Source organism: Hipposideros armiger, unplaced genomic scaffold (assembly GCF_001890085.2).
Source record: "Hipposideros armiger isolate ML-2016 unplaced genomic scaffold, ASM189008v1 scaffold_4, whole genome shotgun sequence".
Classification (NCBI taxonomy): Eukaryota; Metazoa; Chordata; class Mammalia; order Chiroptera; family Hipposideridae; genus Hipposideros; species Hipposideros armiger.
In genome coordinates, this window is record NW_017731354.1 from 2,967,955 (window position 1) to 2,982,214 (window position 14,260).

The following is a 14,260-nucleotide window of genomic DNA, read 5'->3' on the forward strand; positions in this document are numbered from 1 at the left end:
ACAGAGGGAAGACCAAATGAGGACACGAGGAGGGGACGGCCAAGCCAAGCACAGAGGCGTCAGAAGTCAAGTCGGCTGACACCTGGACCATGGACTTCCAGCCTCCAGAACTGTGAGAAAAACATCTGTTGTTTAAGCGCCCCAGCCTGTGGCCCTTTGTTATGCAGCCCGAGCATACTCATACAGGAAGTGCTCATGTACGACCGTCAGTGTCAGATTCTAAATTATGCTGAAGCATATGATGGTGAACTAGCCACTACAGGGCTTTTTATTCTAGTTCCCTAGAGTTAATGCAACATTTAACTCTAAGGGTTTTTCCCACCCACAAACTCGAAGGGGTTTTTTCCCCCTTTTTTACCACAAAGGTAAACTGAAATTCTTTTGAAATACATTGTTTTAAAAAGCAGCTTGCAAATTCCACTGATGCATGGAAGGTAAATATTTGAAAGGTGGCTGTCCAGACACAAAACCCTGGAGCTGTGCATCCCCTTTGATGTAGCAGCTCTAGTTCTTGGGATTCTCTCTAAGGCAGTGGTTCTCAACTGAAGGCAACGCCCCCCCCCCACCCTGGGGGAACATCTGGCACTGTCTGAGACACTTCTGGTTATCACAGCTGGGGAGACACTGCTGGCATCGATGAGAAGAGGCCAGGATGCTGCTAAACACCCCTCTCCCCCTGTGCCCAGGACAGCTGCCCACAGGAAGTCCCAAAGCCCAAGTGTCACCAGTGCCAACATCGAGAAGCCCTGTTCTAAGGAATCGCCAGACGAGGGCACAAGGACGCACAGGCACAGCTGTTCACGACAGCGTGTTCACCATTCTGGTTTTATGTAAGAGTGAAAATTTGTACGTAGCCTAACTGCCATCAAGAGTAGCTAAATAAACGAGGATTCTTCCATGCACTGAAATACGGAGCAACCAATTAAAACAATGGTGTCGACCCATGAAGACACACTTTAGCTTAGGGCACATTAGGCTCCTAAGTGCTGTTATCATAACTGCTGACCAGTCAAAATGACACCACATACCTGACCACTTAGGTCACCTGTCCGTAGCGGACAAAGCTGACCTGCTTTCGGTCCCAGCTTTAATCACGACCCGCAGCCCCCAGATCAGCGCCTAGCACATAGTAAGTGTTCGGTAAGTCTTGGGTGGATGACTATCCGTGAGCATCCCGTAACATTCAAGATTTTAAGAGAAAGTTCTGTACAATGAAATGATTTCTGTTTCGAAAAAATTTTTCCTTATGTCACTTATCGTTCAATTCTAAAGACTGCTAACTGGACACATCAGGTGCTTCGGTTGAACTGCTTTAGTTGTCTGAAAGGTCTAAATCCACTTAGCTCTTGGACAAAGGACTTATCCAAAGGTAGCCAAGCCTACTTGGGAAATTCAAACAGTAGGAACACTCACCCACAACCACGGGTGTTGGGGGCCAGTGCCGACTCGGGTATGGAGGTTCTGTCTACGTTTGGGTACAACAGGCTATTGCGTATCTATCGAGTAATTCTCCCACTCCTGACATTACAAGTGTGTGTCATTAGGGGGAAGAAACAGCCCCATCTGTCTATGACCAAAAGGTTAATGGCAGAACAATTCACTAGCCTGCAATTCCCAAACTACTGGAAAACTGCTACGCTCTTCAGGGCTCTTAAAACAACACGATGACAAAAATCATTTTCTTTGACTCTCACCTTGGGAACAAGAGAGTAACCCGGAACGGTTTTTCATGTGACACCAGAGTTCCCCGTATATGGCTTTAGTTTCTCTGCTGTCCTATCTCGTGAGTAATTAAACAAGGAATTTCTCCCAGACCTGAGTCCAGACGGGCCAGCCGTGCGGTCTGCCTGGAAGGACTCAGGTGAGCAGGCACTCTGTGAGGTGCAGGGTCTCAGTTCCAGCTGCTCCAGGGGCTGGCACATCTCACACCTGCGACCTCACTCATCCCAGACACAGCTGCGTGAGGAGCGCGTGCCAGAGGATGCGGGCAGCTGCCTCTGGGCTCCCCCACAGCAGGCGAAGGGGGGCCTGGGTGCCACACCCTCCAGGTTTTTAGAAGACAATGGATATTCTGATGTGTATGTGACCTCCTACGGTTTATTCCCCTTTGTCACTAGCTAGATTTTTTAAAACACTGCAGGCCAAACAAAGTACATCTGCGGGCCACCAGTTTGAGGGGCTCACCTTGAGTTTGATGTTGACTTCAGTCTTTCTCCTCCTGAAAGCCACCTGAACAGAGGAACAAACCATCATCCTAGGACCCTTTGGGCTTGAATTTGTTTTTCTTCTTTATCGCATGAGTTTCTTAACACACCCTGGGGGGAGAGGCCCCCCTTAAGTCCTTGTCTCCTCCAGGTCACATCTGCTTTTGGAAGTCACATTAATTACACCCCGAAATCAATTTTCTCCTCTAGCCAACTGGATAATAGAATACAGGCCCGATTTGGGATCCCCTTCCCCAACACGACCCTGGGTTCCAACAAAGGCGGGACAGCCACTGCGGATCTGAACCAGGTCGGCCAGAGTGAGAAACGAATGGCGTCCCCTCAGGGGCCCAAGAGCCCAGCACAGAGGAATGACACGCTGGTCTGACAGCCACTGCGGGACCTGCTGCCCCAAAGCAACCCTAGTGTCCCGCCCCCAAATGCCCACCCCTCAGCCTAAGACCCCCCCCCTGTATCCTTCCCCACCCAAAGCTGCCTGTGTCACGCACACAGAGAGCATTTCCTGTCCCTAACCAGAGGACACTCGGGCACTAGGGAGCAAACACAATCCTCCCTCTAAACTGGAGGGATCCGATGCGATGGTGACACACCACACACACACGGTTCCATTCCCTGGACAGGATGGAGTAAAGACCCACCACATGCGTCACCAAGAGGCCGTTTCTACTTTCTAACTTGAGGCATCCAACAATGAGGCAGAATGCTTTACGAGGTGGTGAGTGCACCACCACCAGAGGTATTCAAGCATTAGCTGTGAGTGCAGGAGTCTCTCTGACAGCATGCCTGAGCGGGAGGCTGGGCCTCAGGGCCACCCAGCCACGACCTTCCACAACAAAGCACCGTGTTTGATGGACATAAAGTGGTGTGCCTACGCCATCTTTCGTTTAAACCTCCCAAAACCTCTGAGAAAAGTTTTATACCCTTTTTACAAAGGAAAAGAATGGTTAACTTACCAGGGAAGAGGGAAGCCTTCTTAGAGGTGAACTTCCAGCTGGGACCAGAAATCTGGACACCAGGAAGGAGCGTGAGGGGCACCCCCTGGGAGAACAGGTAAAGTGACTCACACCCACCTTTGCCGAAACGCTCCCGTGAGATCCCATCAAGTCCCCAAGCCCCGCTGCACGGGTGTCATTCCAGAGAATAAGTTCCTCTGTGGCCTGAAAAGACTTCAGAGCAGGATGAAAGGGGTGAGGAGCAAAGCTGGGCAGCACGCGGGCAGAGGGCGGGAGACTGCAGCCTGGACGCCTTCCCACGAGCGTTACTTCACACACACACACACACACGTGCCTGGCACCCGCAGTCTTTCTAGTTTGCATGGCTTTGCCTTGAAGTGTGGGGACCAGCTGGGGAGGGGGCATAAGACAGGCAAGAGGTGAGGGAGGCCTAGGCCAGTGCAGGGCAGTACGGATGAGACCGGACAGAGGGAGCTGGCAGGTGGGGGGAGGGGAACGCGGGCCTCTTGCTGCCAGCATTGTGTTTACACATCCACTTTGCCCTCCACGCAGCTGGCTGATCCACTGGCACCTCCATCACTAGTAGAGGCTTGGAGCTGGGACACGGCTCAGGTTTCTGCATCAAGACTATAGATGAAGTTGCGTACACAGATGTAACCAGCAAAAAAGAGGGTGCAGAGGAGAGGGGGCCACTGCGTGCAGGCAGCAGAAACAGCTTCCCATCCTTGAAGCTCCTGCCTCAGCTCCTTCCAGGAAAGTCCTTCCTGTTTGTTGACTGAGGCAAAGCCCTCTGAGAGGACAGAGCAGAGCAGCCCTGGAGACCCAGGAACCTGGGTTAATTACGCACTGCCCTTGCAAGGAGCAAACTCCCACCGTGTTTGTTCCTCACTCTGCTCTAGAACCAAATTCTTGGGAGTTTGGCTGGGTGTCCATAGCAATCTGCAGTCATCTCTCTAGGAAGGCCTTCCCGAGGACACAGGAAAGGGGCACACAACAGTCCAGTATTTTTGTTTTTGTTTTTGTTTTTTAGCTGAGCCATCCTGCCACCTGTTGGCATCTCAGCGGAAGCTCAGCTCAGGCCAGACTCTAACTGCTGTTGCTCATCAGAGCTCACACTCTTGAGCGAGCTCTTAACCAACTGAGCCACTCGGCCGGCCCCCAATAGTCCAATTTTACAGGAGAAAATTAAGTGCCTGGGCCTGGGCTACTTGGCAGGACCGGGACTCACACAGTCCCCAGGGTGGGTGGAGAAGCAATGCCTCCTTCCTGACCCCTGGCCTGGGGACATCCCTGCCGAGCCCTCCACAGTGAAAGCACTGTGACATTTTTCTGCATAAGGTATCACGTGCCTTTGCACACAGTAAAAGCATTCATTATTTTATATCATTCATTTTACCTTGTTGCAATTTAATTTTTCTTTCTGATGTCAGTTCAGGACCATGTCCGGTTCTTGAAGTCAGACATTTTAAATTATGCCCCCCCCCCACCCACAATTTCATCCAAATTAACATCCTGGACATGATTTGGAATGTAGTGATCGCTTTATCTTTAAAAATAATGTTTGAAAGACTGAAAAAACAAAAACAAAAACTCCATGTTGTTTGTTAGCCTAAGTTTGCATCAAGGGGCCACCTGTTGGCCAGAAGAGAAAAAACACCAACAATGACCATCCCCCAGGCCTACATCTGATGAGAAATTGTTCCTCTTAGCAAAATTGGGGTGCTTTACCAGGTGCCCTTCACCCCCGACCTGCAGACAAGCACACTGAACCTGGGGGAGGGGACCCTGTGGGCGCTCGTGTGTGACTGCTCATTCAAGAAGGTCTCAGTCGGTGACGACATGGAGCCCATTCTCTCTCCCCCTTCCTGTCTTCTCAAATCCATGCAGACAATGACGAGACCAAATGGAGAGCAAAGACTCTGGGGGTGAGTTTGGGACCCTGCTCAAAGTTCAGTGCAATATTCAAGCAACTCATTAGCGATTGCCAAGTGAGCACACAAACCAACCTTAAACTCAGAGACACTCTTGGAAAATTTAAAAATACATTCCTTGAGAATGAGGGGTTTCAAAAATCTTTGGAGTCAGGAAGGCTGCCAGCACCCCCCACGCACCACGGCCACGCCACGCCCCGTGGAAGGGTGGGCACCACCTTGCATCTGGGCTTCCCAGTGGACCAGAGCCAGGAGGCTTAATGAGTTAATGTTTTCAAAAGCTTCTGAGTGCTTTGATGGGAGCAGCTGCACCACTACAAAGCAGCCTTTCATCTCCCAAAATAGTCTCTCCTCCTGCCCCCACCATCCAGCTAGTGCTTCCTAACCAAACCCACCAAGACCACCTCCGCCAAGAGGGCAGGAAAGGAGGCAGCCGGCGCACAGAACTGACCCATGAGGCTCCCCAGGTCTCTGAGCCCCTCTTGCTTTGCGCATGCACCTAGACTAATTTTGCCCAAACAGCATTAGCAGCTGCACACGGGCCTGCCTCGGTGCCCTGTGCCATCTGAGAAGCAGACAAGCCCTTCTGCTGGAAAACGAATGCAGATAGATTCTAGTCAACAGGAGGAGCTCAGTTAGAGTCAGGTTCAGCGGCCTTCCAAGGTGTTGCTCTTTTCTCCCTGGCTCACCCCACACAGCCCTCTCAGGGGTCTCTGGCCTTGAGCCTCTCCAGGCAACTCCGTAACTAGATCAGTCAACTTCCCACCCATCTCAGATGTCTTCTATCAGCCAGAAAAGAAGAAAGGCTCCTCCTTACTGAGGATGGCTGAGTTTAGAGCCACATTTCTCCTCTTTTATCCCCATAGCAACTCCGTCTAGGGCTGGATAGACTAGGGCGCAGTGAAGACAGGTGCGGGTCTGGCCGGCCCTGGGCCAAAACAGCCCCCAGGCAATCACGACCCCCTGCAGAAAGCCAGCTGCTCTGCCAACCTGCAAGGAGCAGCCCAAGAGACTTAGGGTAGCTGGGGAGGTGGGGCAGGACCGGAAACGTGGCCCCACTGCCAGGTAGTGTTCTCTGGGTTCAGATCTTGGCGCCCACTACTCATCAACTGTGCAATCTTGAGGAAACCCCTTAGCAATCCTGCATGTAGTAGATACTGCTCTTATCTCCCGTTTGCAAAGAAAACACCGCTCAGGTTATCTCAAAGCCTTAACAGGAGGAAAGCAGGTACTTAGCAAGCACTCGTAAATGCCGGCTAGGATATTAAGCTTCCGGTTGCTGCGTCCCGGGCGTGCTGGAAAGAGTGGACAGCGGTGCTGAAAGAGCCAGTGGCCAGAAATTCTAGAAAAAGCAGCACACATCCTCCCCTGGGAGTCTGACGAAGCACATTTCTGTGGGGCCTCTCAGAGTCTTTCATATCTTAAAAGCATGTTTAACCTTGAGAAACACTGAGTTAAATAAATTAACATTTTTTTCTTTTGCTACAAAGAATACCTGTAAACATCAAGATACAGGAATGCTATCAAATTGAGAAATGCTGAACTAGCTCATCATTCTGCTCTCCCCACAAATAAAATATTCACATACACACTCCCCCAGGTGCAGCCAGACCACACGCAGGGGGAGCGGGCGCTGGGCGGCAGCCGGAGTCCGGCCAGCTCGCTATTGGAAACCGACGTCCTGTGCTTCACTCCTCTCTCCCTCCAGGTGGAAAGTTCCAGGCTGGAGGCCACTGTTCGCTCGTCTTCTAGTTTGCTCTTGGGCTTAGTCAATTTCAGGGTTTAGTTTTGGTTTTGTTTTTTAATACCTAACCACATCTCTTCTCTCTTTTTAATAAAAAAAATGGAAACTTAGAAATTGGGCTGAGACAATAGGGTTGTTCATTCCATCAACTTCACATTTGCAATTTAAAAAAAAAAAGATAAATTGGGGGAAAAAAATAAAAATAAAAAAGATAAATTGGGCCAGTTTGTTAATAGCTGCAGCCTCCACTGAGAGGCTTCCTTTTTATTACAAAATCTAAATCAGGAAAGAGCCCCTCCCCAGGAAGAAGTTGTTTACTATATGGGAGCAGGGCAGAGTCACCCCACTAAAAGGCTCTAACCAGCAGAGGTGAGCTTCAGGCCCCAGTTTCTTGTGCAGAGACAGGCCTTAGAGGCCGCCAGGTCGTCTCGCGCCCGCCTACGTGACCCCCACCAGAGGCAACCGAGTCCCCTTTCTTCTATCAGATCTCTGTGTGTCTAGGTTCTTCCATCTAATATCCCGTCTGAGAAATTCTTCCCTGCCGCTGTCTGTAATGGCAAGTCTGTGAATGTTCCTCCGTTACATAGCCATTCTTCCGTTGGTAAACATTTTGTCTGCAGTCTGGGGCCAGGAGTGACAACGCTGCTATGAACTCATTTCTTGTGGGTCCACAGCTGGCAGTAAAACTGCAGGGTCATAGTGAAGGGGTATGTTGAGATTTGGTAGAGAGGCTCTTATTAGTTTGACCACACCTAAAATGCCCCTCCCAGACATACTCCAATCACTGCCAAGCCTGAACCACCGCAGGGTACCAGCTCTGCCCCGGCTGGAAGGGCTTCTCGGGTCATGGACCTTTCGGGGCTAACACCAGGAAGGCCCTGGGCGCACTGGTCACCTCCCATCTCCACAGTGCTCTCTCCCCTGCTCTGTACACCTGACTGATCACTGACACAAGGTGATATACTAGAGAGGGGAAACTAGGTGCTACCCCCCCACACACACACACAAAAGTTCGCTGAGATCAGGGACGAGGTCTTACGGTGCTCTTCAAGCTCCCACAATGCTCAGCGGAATACCTTGTCAGGGCGCCCTCGAGAGAAGACACTGGGGGAAGACTCAGACATTGTCATAGAAACTTAGCTAAGAGACTCGGACATCAAGGAACCCTTCCGAAATTAACCCAAAGCACGTCAGCAAAGCTGTATTTTTCCCCTTTCTTAGACGAGAAAACATTCAGGTGGGCTAGTCACATGGGTAGCTGGTGGTGGAGGTCAGGAAAAAGGCATTTTCACACAACTCCATATACTCAGAGTTCTGAACTTGTTGCAAACATGGCCACCAGGCAGTAGGAGAACAGCTGGGAAAGCCACCAAGGGTTAGCAGAGCGGTTTCTGGCCATCAGTTCTCACAGAACACAAAGCACAGTGCCAGGAAGTGATGCGGGCACAGCCCCCCACCGTACCCTCTGAGCAGTCTAAGTATGAAGGTACCACCCCTACTGCCCACCTTCCCTTCCCCCGGCGGGTAATGCAGCAGCACATCAGAGCCTCCTGGAGTCTTTCTAAAAATTAACTTTGCCTGAACTGACCCCGAAAACTCTTCCTTCAGAATCTTGGGGGCGGGGGGCGGTGCTAAGCACAGGGTTTTTTGTTGTTTTCTTAAGTGCACCAAGTAATTCTGATGTGCAGCCAAGGGTGTCATTTTATACAGCTGGCATAATGCCCTGACACGCGTGGTCCCTAGAAATGGCTACAGCAGTAATGGGACTCAGACGCACGTGCGTTCACAACCGACCCCAAGAGTGACGGACCTGAACTAATTCCACCTTCATGTTCTAGGGACACGATCCTTAGACTCTCTAGCAGCAGCAACAGCGCCAGACAACATGAGGTATTCATCCATTTCCAGGATCTGCAAAGTCCTATCGTCTGAGAGCTTCACATACTGCAGCCATTTTCCAGGTCCTGGATATCTTCAAAAGTCAGATGCGGAAAGGGACCCGCTCTCTTCCTAACACATGCTACAAAAAGATACCTGTCAACCAACATTTCAATCTCGGGGGAAAAAATTTAGCTTTACTGCTGTCAATATTTGCTTTAATATTCTCAGATCTTCCCAGACGACACTATGCAGTTAACTTTGTAATGTAAGCACTCGCCTAACATCACCAGTCCTATCAGCCTCCCCTCCAGAAAAGCTTTTAGGGGCCAGTGTTCTCCAGAGCAAACTGCCTCCCTCCCCCACCGCAGCCTACTGATGAGTCCAAGCAGAGCCCTCCCCTGTCAATCGCCGAATAGTCAACTACAGTCTGGACTTAGGAGTTTTACAGTGATTAAAATAAGAATTACAGCCGTTGGTTCTGCTTTCCAAATGCAGGGGCAACATCTATGTAATATGGAATTACAGAGGCTTGGCTTAACACAACGGTTATTTAAAAGAACAGAAAATTGGATTTAGAGGAAAACTCTGCGAGCAAGACAATGTGACTCTAAAAACAAGGAGTATGAAATCTGTGAGCCTCACTAAGCCCCGGGATATTGAAGGACCCCAGGGAAACGCACACTCTAACCCACTATCAATACTCCGTTGAAAAGCCCAAGTGTTCTTTTCCTCCAAACTGGAAAGGATTTGTCTCACTAGCAAATTTTAGATATGAACACCAAGTCCCAAATAATTCTCCAATGACTCTGAGCAATTTACCAATGACAACAGATTTTGAAATGCATTTTAGAAGCAATGACAGGGAGTGAAATAGATTCCGGGTGCCGTAAAGCTCGCTATTACTTTAGATCGTGTTAAACTGTCTGTTCATCTTCCTTGCAGCTCATCTGCTACCGCGTAAGCCCTGAAGAAAAGTGCAGGAGCATTTCATTAATGTGCCGGAAGCCGCATCAAATCAGAGCCAGCGGGCCTAACACCTTCAGAAAGCTTCCGAGAGCTGAAATAAAACGGTACATGAGTTCCCAAAAGCCTTCATGGAAAAGAGCACTAGCTTCCACCTAGAGAGCCGCCTGTAGCTCAGGGGCCAACTACAAATTAGACTTGACTTTGCAAGAACATTCGCGACTAACGGCAACATGTTATGCTTCCTGTGAAAATAATGCATGGATTCTAATTAGGTTTTAATTGCTTGCTGAATTGGTCTGATTTTATTCAAAATGGCCTTCCAAGAGCTGCACACCAAGATTCTGTCCAGTTATTTCAGCGAGAAGCTGTCAACCCACCTGGCCTGAATCCGGAAGTGTACATGCGCCAGGAACTCACACACGCTTCTTAGTAAAGGAGGAGTTTGTTTGCCAGCCAGTCTTGATCTCACTCCCCTTTGTTTAAATGTGCCCCAAATCTCTTTTTATGTCAGATACCAACCATTCTAGTAATGATTTACACAGAAATGAGCGAGAGGAACTTGGGAGTTTGGCCTGGTTAGCCATGAGCTGATACAGCCCCCTTCCTTTGGAAACGGTTCCAACCTGGAGGATTCAAGACTTGGTTTTCAGTCAAGACTGAGTAACAAGTATCAGGTTGACCCTCACACTGAAATAACTAGAAAACTGGACAAAACCTAAGAGAAAATGGGCACCACAGGACGGTGCCGCCCGAGAAGGGAAACAGGAAAGGGAGCCCTGTCTCCAGGCCTCAAGACAGGGAGGGGGTGCTCAGCCCAGGTGATTCACTAAGGTCAGGAGACAGAAACCAGAGCTTCGACGCCACGCTCCCAGTATTCGCAGGGCCGGCTGCTGGAGGAGGGGCTGCAGCGAGCTCCAGACACTGTGGATCCCCCGGAGCACTGGTTGAGTACAAGGCTGCACGTGTGAGATAAAACTACCCACGGCTGCAAGAGGGCCACCAAAAACGAATAAGCGGGAAAATGTCACTCCTATCAGCCCGCGTGGGGAGACCTCATAATACATGGGCCAACAGGTAGAATCTTAAAAATAAAAAAGTTGGAGGAGGGTGGTCCATTAGCCCCAACTGAAAGCTACTCTGGATCTGCCCAAACAACGCTTAAGAGCAGACGCTGAGACTGTATTCCAGACAAAAAGTGAATGCTACTCCAAGGGATGACACACAATCCACAACACCCAGCATCCAATCAGATGTGAGCAGACAGCAAAGAAGCAGGGACACATGACCCACGACCAAGAGAAACGTCCATCAATAGAAACAGAACCAGAAACAAGAGATGATAACGCTAAAGATACTAAAACACCTATTATAAATATGCTCTAGATGTTAAAAAAAAAACTAGAAGAAAATAGGATCATGATGGAGAGAAAGATACTAAAAAGAGCCGCCCCTCCCGCCCCCCCAAAAAACATCATGGGATAAAAAATATAATATCTGAAATGAAAATTTCACTGCATGAGATTAACAGCTGTTTAAAAAGTACGAAAGCAAACTTTAAGACATAGCAATAGAAACCATCCAAAATGAAACAAAATGGGACAAAATAGAGTAACATGCACGCAGGAAGGAGAGATGAGGGGGAGCAGGAAACTATCTGAGAAATGAACTCATACAATAAAAAAGTTAAAAAAAAAACACCTCCATGCAGAATAAACATACAGAAATCCACACAAAAATGCAGGATAATGAAATCGCTGACAACCAGTGATAGAATCTTAAAAACAACCTGGAGAAAAACATACATAATAGCAGTCTACTTGTCAGAAACTATGGAGACCAAATGACAATTTTTTTTTTTAAGATTTTATTGGGGAATTGGGGAAGGGGAACAGACAAGTTGCTGTCCTTTTGTTCTTCAGTCTAGTTGTGGAGGACGTCGCTTCAGTGGCCCATGTTGGTATTAGGATCATTGCTCTCTTCCCAAGGGAGGCAGTCGGTCACCGGCCATTGGACGGTCGCTCACAGTGGCTCGTCGCAGCTCATGTCAGCTGTCAGCCACTCATGGTAGCTTCCGGCAGCCCACTGCAGCCCCACTGCAGCCTACACCGTCGTCGGCTACTCACAGCAGCCCAGCTCCAGGTCGAGCTGTTGTTCACTATCTTAGCTGTAGAGGGCAGTGTCACTGGCCCATGTGGGATTCAAACCGGTGGCCCTACCACTCAGAGCTCACACTCCCAAGCTAACTCTTAACCAACTGAGCCATTCGGCTGGCCCCCAAATGACAATTTTTAAAAACCCTAAATTCAAAAGAGGACAGGAAAAGAGAAAAAAGGAGTCCTCAGATAAGACATAAAATCATAAACCTTTAATAAAAGAAAATATTGATAAACTGGACTTAATCAAAATTTGAACCTCTGCTCCTCAAAAGATACTGTTAAGAAAATGAAAAACCATGCCTCAGACAGAAAGAAAATATTTTCGAAACATGTATTCGATTAAAAACTTGTATCCAGAATTAAAAAAGAAAAACTTACAACTCAGGAAGACAAGGTGACTTTTGGGGGGGAAAAAAAGGGCAATAGATTTGAATAGACACTTCCCCAAAGATAGAAATGGCAAACAAGCACCTGAGAAGATGCTGACCCTCATTTAGCAAGGGAAACATAAATTGAACCACGAGCTAACACTGCACGCCTGTGAGACTACTCAACATTTAACCCTCCATCGGGCACAATGCAAAAGTTAGGAGTTCGGGCACAACGCATCTACTAGGTGTGTGTATGACATTTATCTGCTAAAATTGAAAATGAATGAAGATAACGTGTAAGCATGCTTATTTATTCCGAATGAAATTTTAATTTGCCACGAAGTAAAAACAATGTTTATTACATAAATTCAGTATAAAAATCAACAGAAATTCAAAACAATCTGTGAGCTCAGTTGCGCCTGACGGAGGGTTAGAAGACCAACAATACCAAATGCTGAAAAAAACGCAGGGCAGCTGGACCGCTCATGCACTGATGGCAGAAGAGCCAGGGGACAGCCGCTGTGGGCAAGTTTGGAGCTTTCTAAGAAAGTTAAACGTGCACTTACTCTTCGCTATTACCCCCCGCCCCCCATAGAAATGAAAATATACGTTCAGACGACTTTTACCCAAATATTCTTAGCAACTCTGTCCACAGTAACCAAACACTATGAACAGCCCACGTGGCCCATCAGCTGATGAATGGATTGACCAACACTCCGCACACGGAAAACTGACACAGGAAACAACAGAGGTGTGCTTTAAGAGCATCATGCTAAGCGTAAGCTACATACCGAGTCATTCTTTTTATAGGTCATTCTAGAAAAGGCACAACTGGTGACAGGAAGCAGACCGATGGCTGCCAGGGTCCAAGGGGAAGGAAATGACTGCAAAGGAAAATGAGCAAACTTTTACAGGTGATGGAAACGCTCACTATCCTGACTGTGGTGGGGCTACGCGAGGCATTTGCCAAGACTCAGGGAATTGTATCAAGTTTACACTGAGGCAGACGGGCGGTTTTACAATGGATCAGAAAAGCTCAGTCATCACCAGGAAAACTAGCTTGCTGCCTGTCGGATGTCTGTGAAAGTCCTTCTGGTCAGATCTGACTTGGGAGCCAGGGACCTCCATCCTTGTAGAACGCACGTATATAGCTGGAGAATACCAGCCGGGAGTGGTTGATGGCAGAGCGCTAACATGCGGCAAACATGGGAATTCAGTGTGATTCCAAGTACATGGGGTGAGAACGGACGGCTCAATAAGCAGTATGGAGAGAACTTGCTCAGCATTTAGAGAAAAGGAGTCTGTGCCACACCACACACAACCAGAGGACAGGTGGGTTAGGCATGTACATGTAAGCAAGGTTAGAAGAGTACTAGAAGATAATACAAACTACTTTCATAATCTTGTGATAGGCAAGCCCTACATACACAAGTCACAGGACCTAGAAGAGCAGATCTGACTACAATTGAAACTTGAAACTTAAATAAAACACCATAAACAAAGCTCAGACAGCCCGAGTATTTTATGTGTACATGTGTATGTATGTACTTATAATGTACATATACTTTGGTGTGTATATACTTTTAATATTAAAGAATAAAAGCCACACCATATAAAACCCCTCTAAATCAATAGCAAAGTCAAACTACCCATCAGAACAATAGGCAAAAGATATGAACTGGCAATTTTCAGAAAAAACAGAGAAATGAAAATATAGTTAATGACAAAATAGCCAATAAAATAGTAATCAAATAAACACAAATAAAAATGATTTTCTCATTTATCAGATAAGCTTTTTTTTTTTTAATTAAAAATATTTGGTGTTCTCAGACTATGACAAACCCACCCCAGTTGGTAGGAGTGTAAGCTCGTGCTCCTTTTCTCCGGACACTCCGGCATTAGCTACCAGAATTCAAATCCGTAGCCCTCAACCCAGTCTTCATGCAGTAACCTAACCATAGAGTCTTAGAGAAGTCAGCGTGCACTGAGCATCCCTGTGTGATGAAACACTGGAACGAAACCGGAGTGTCTGA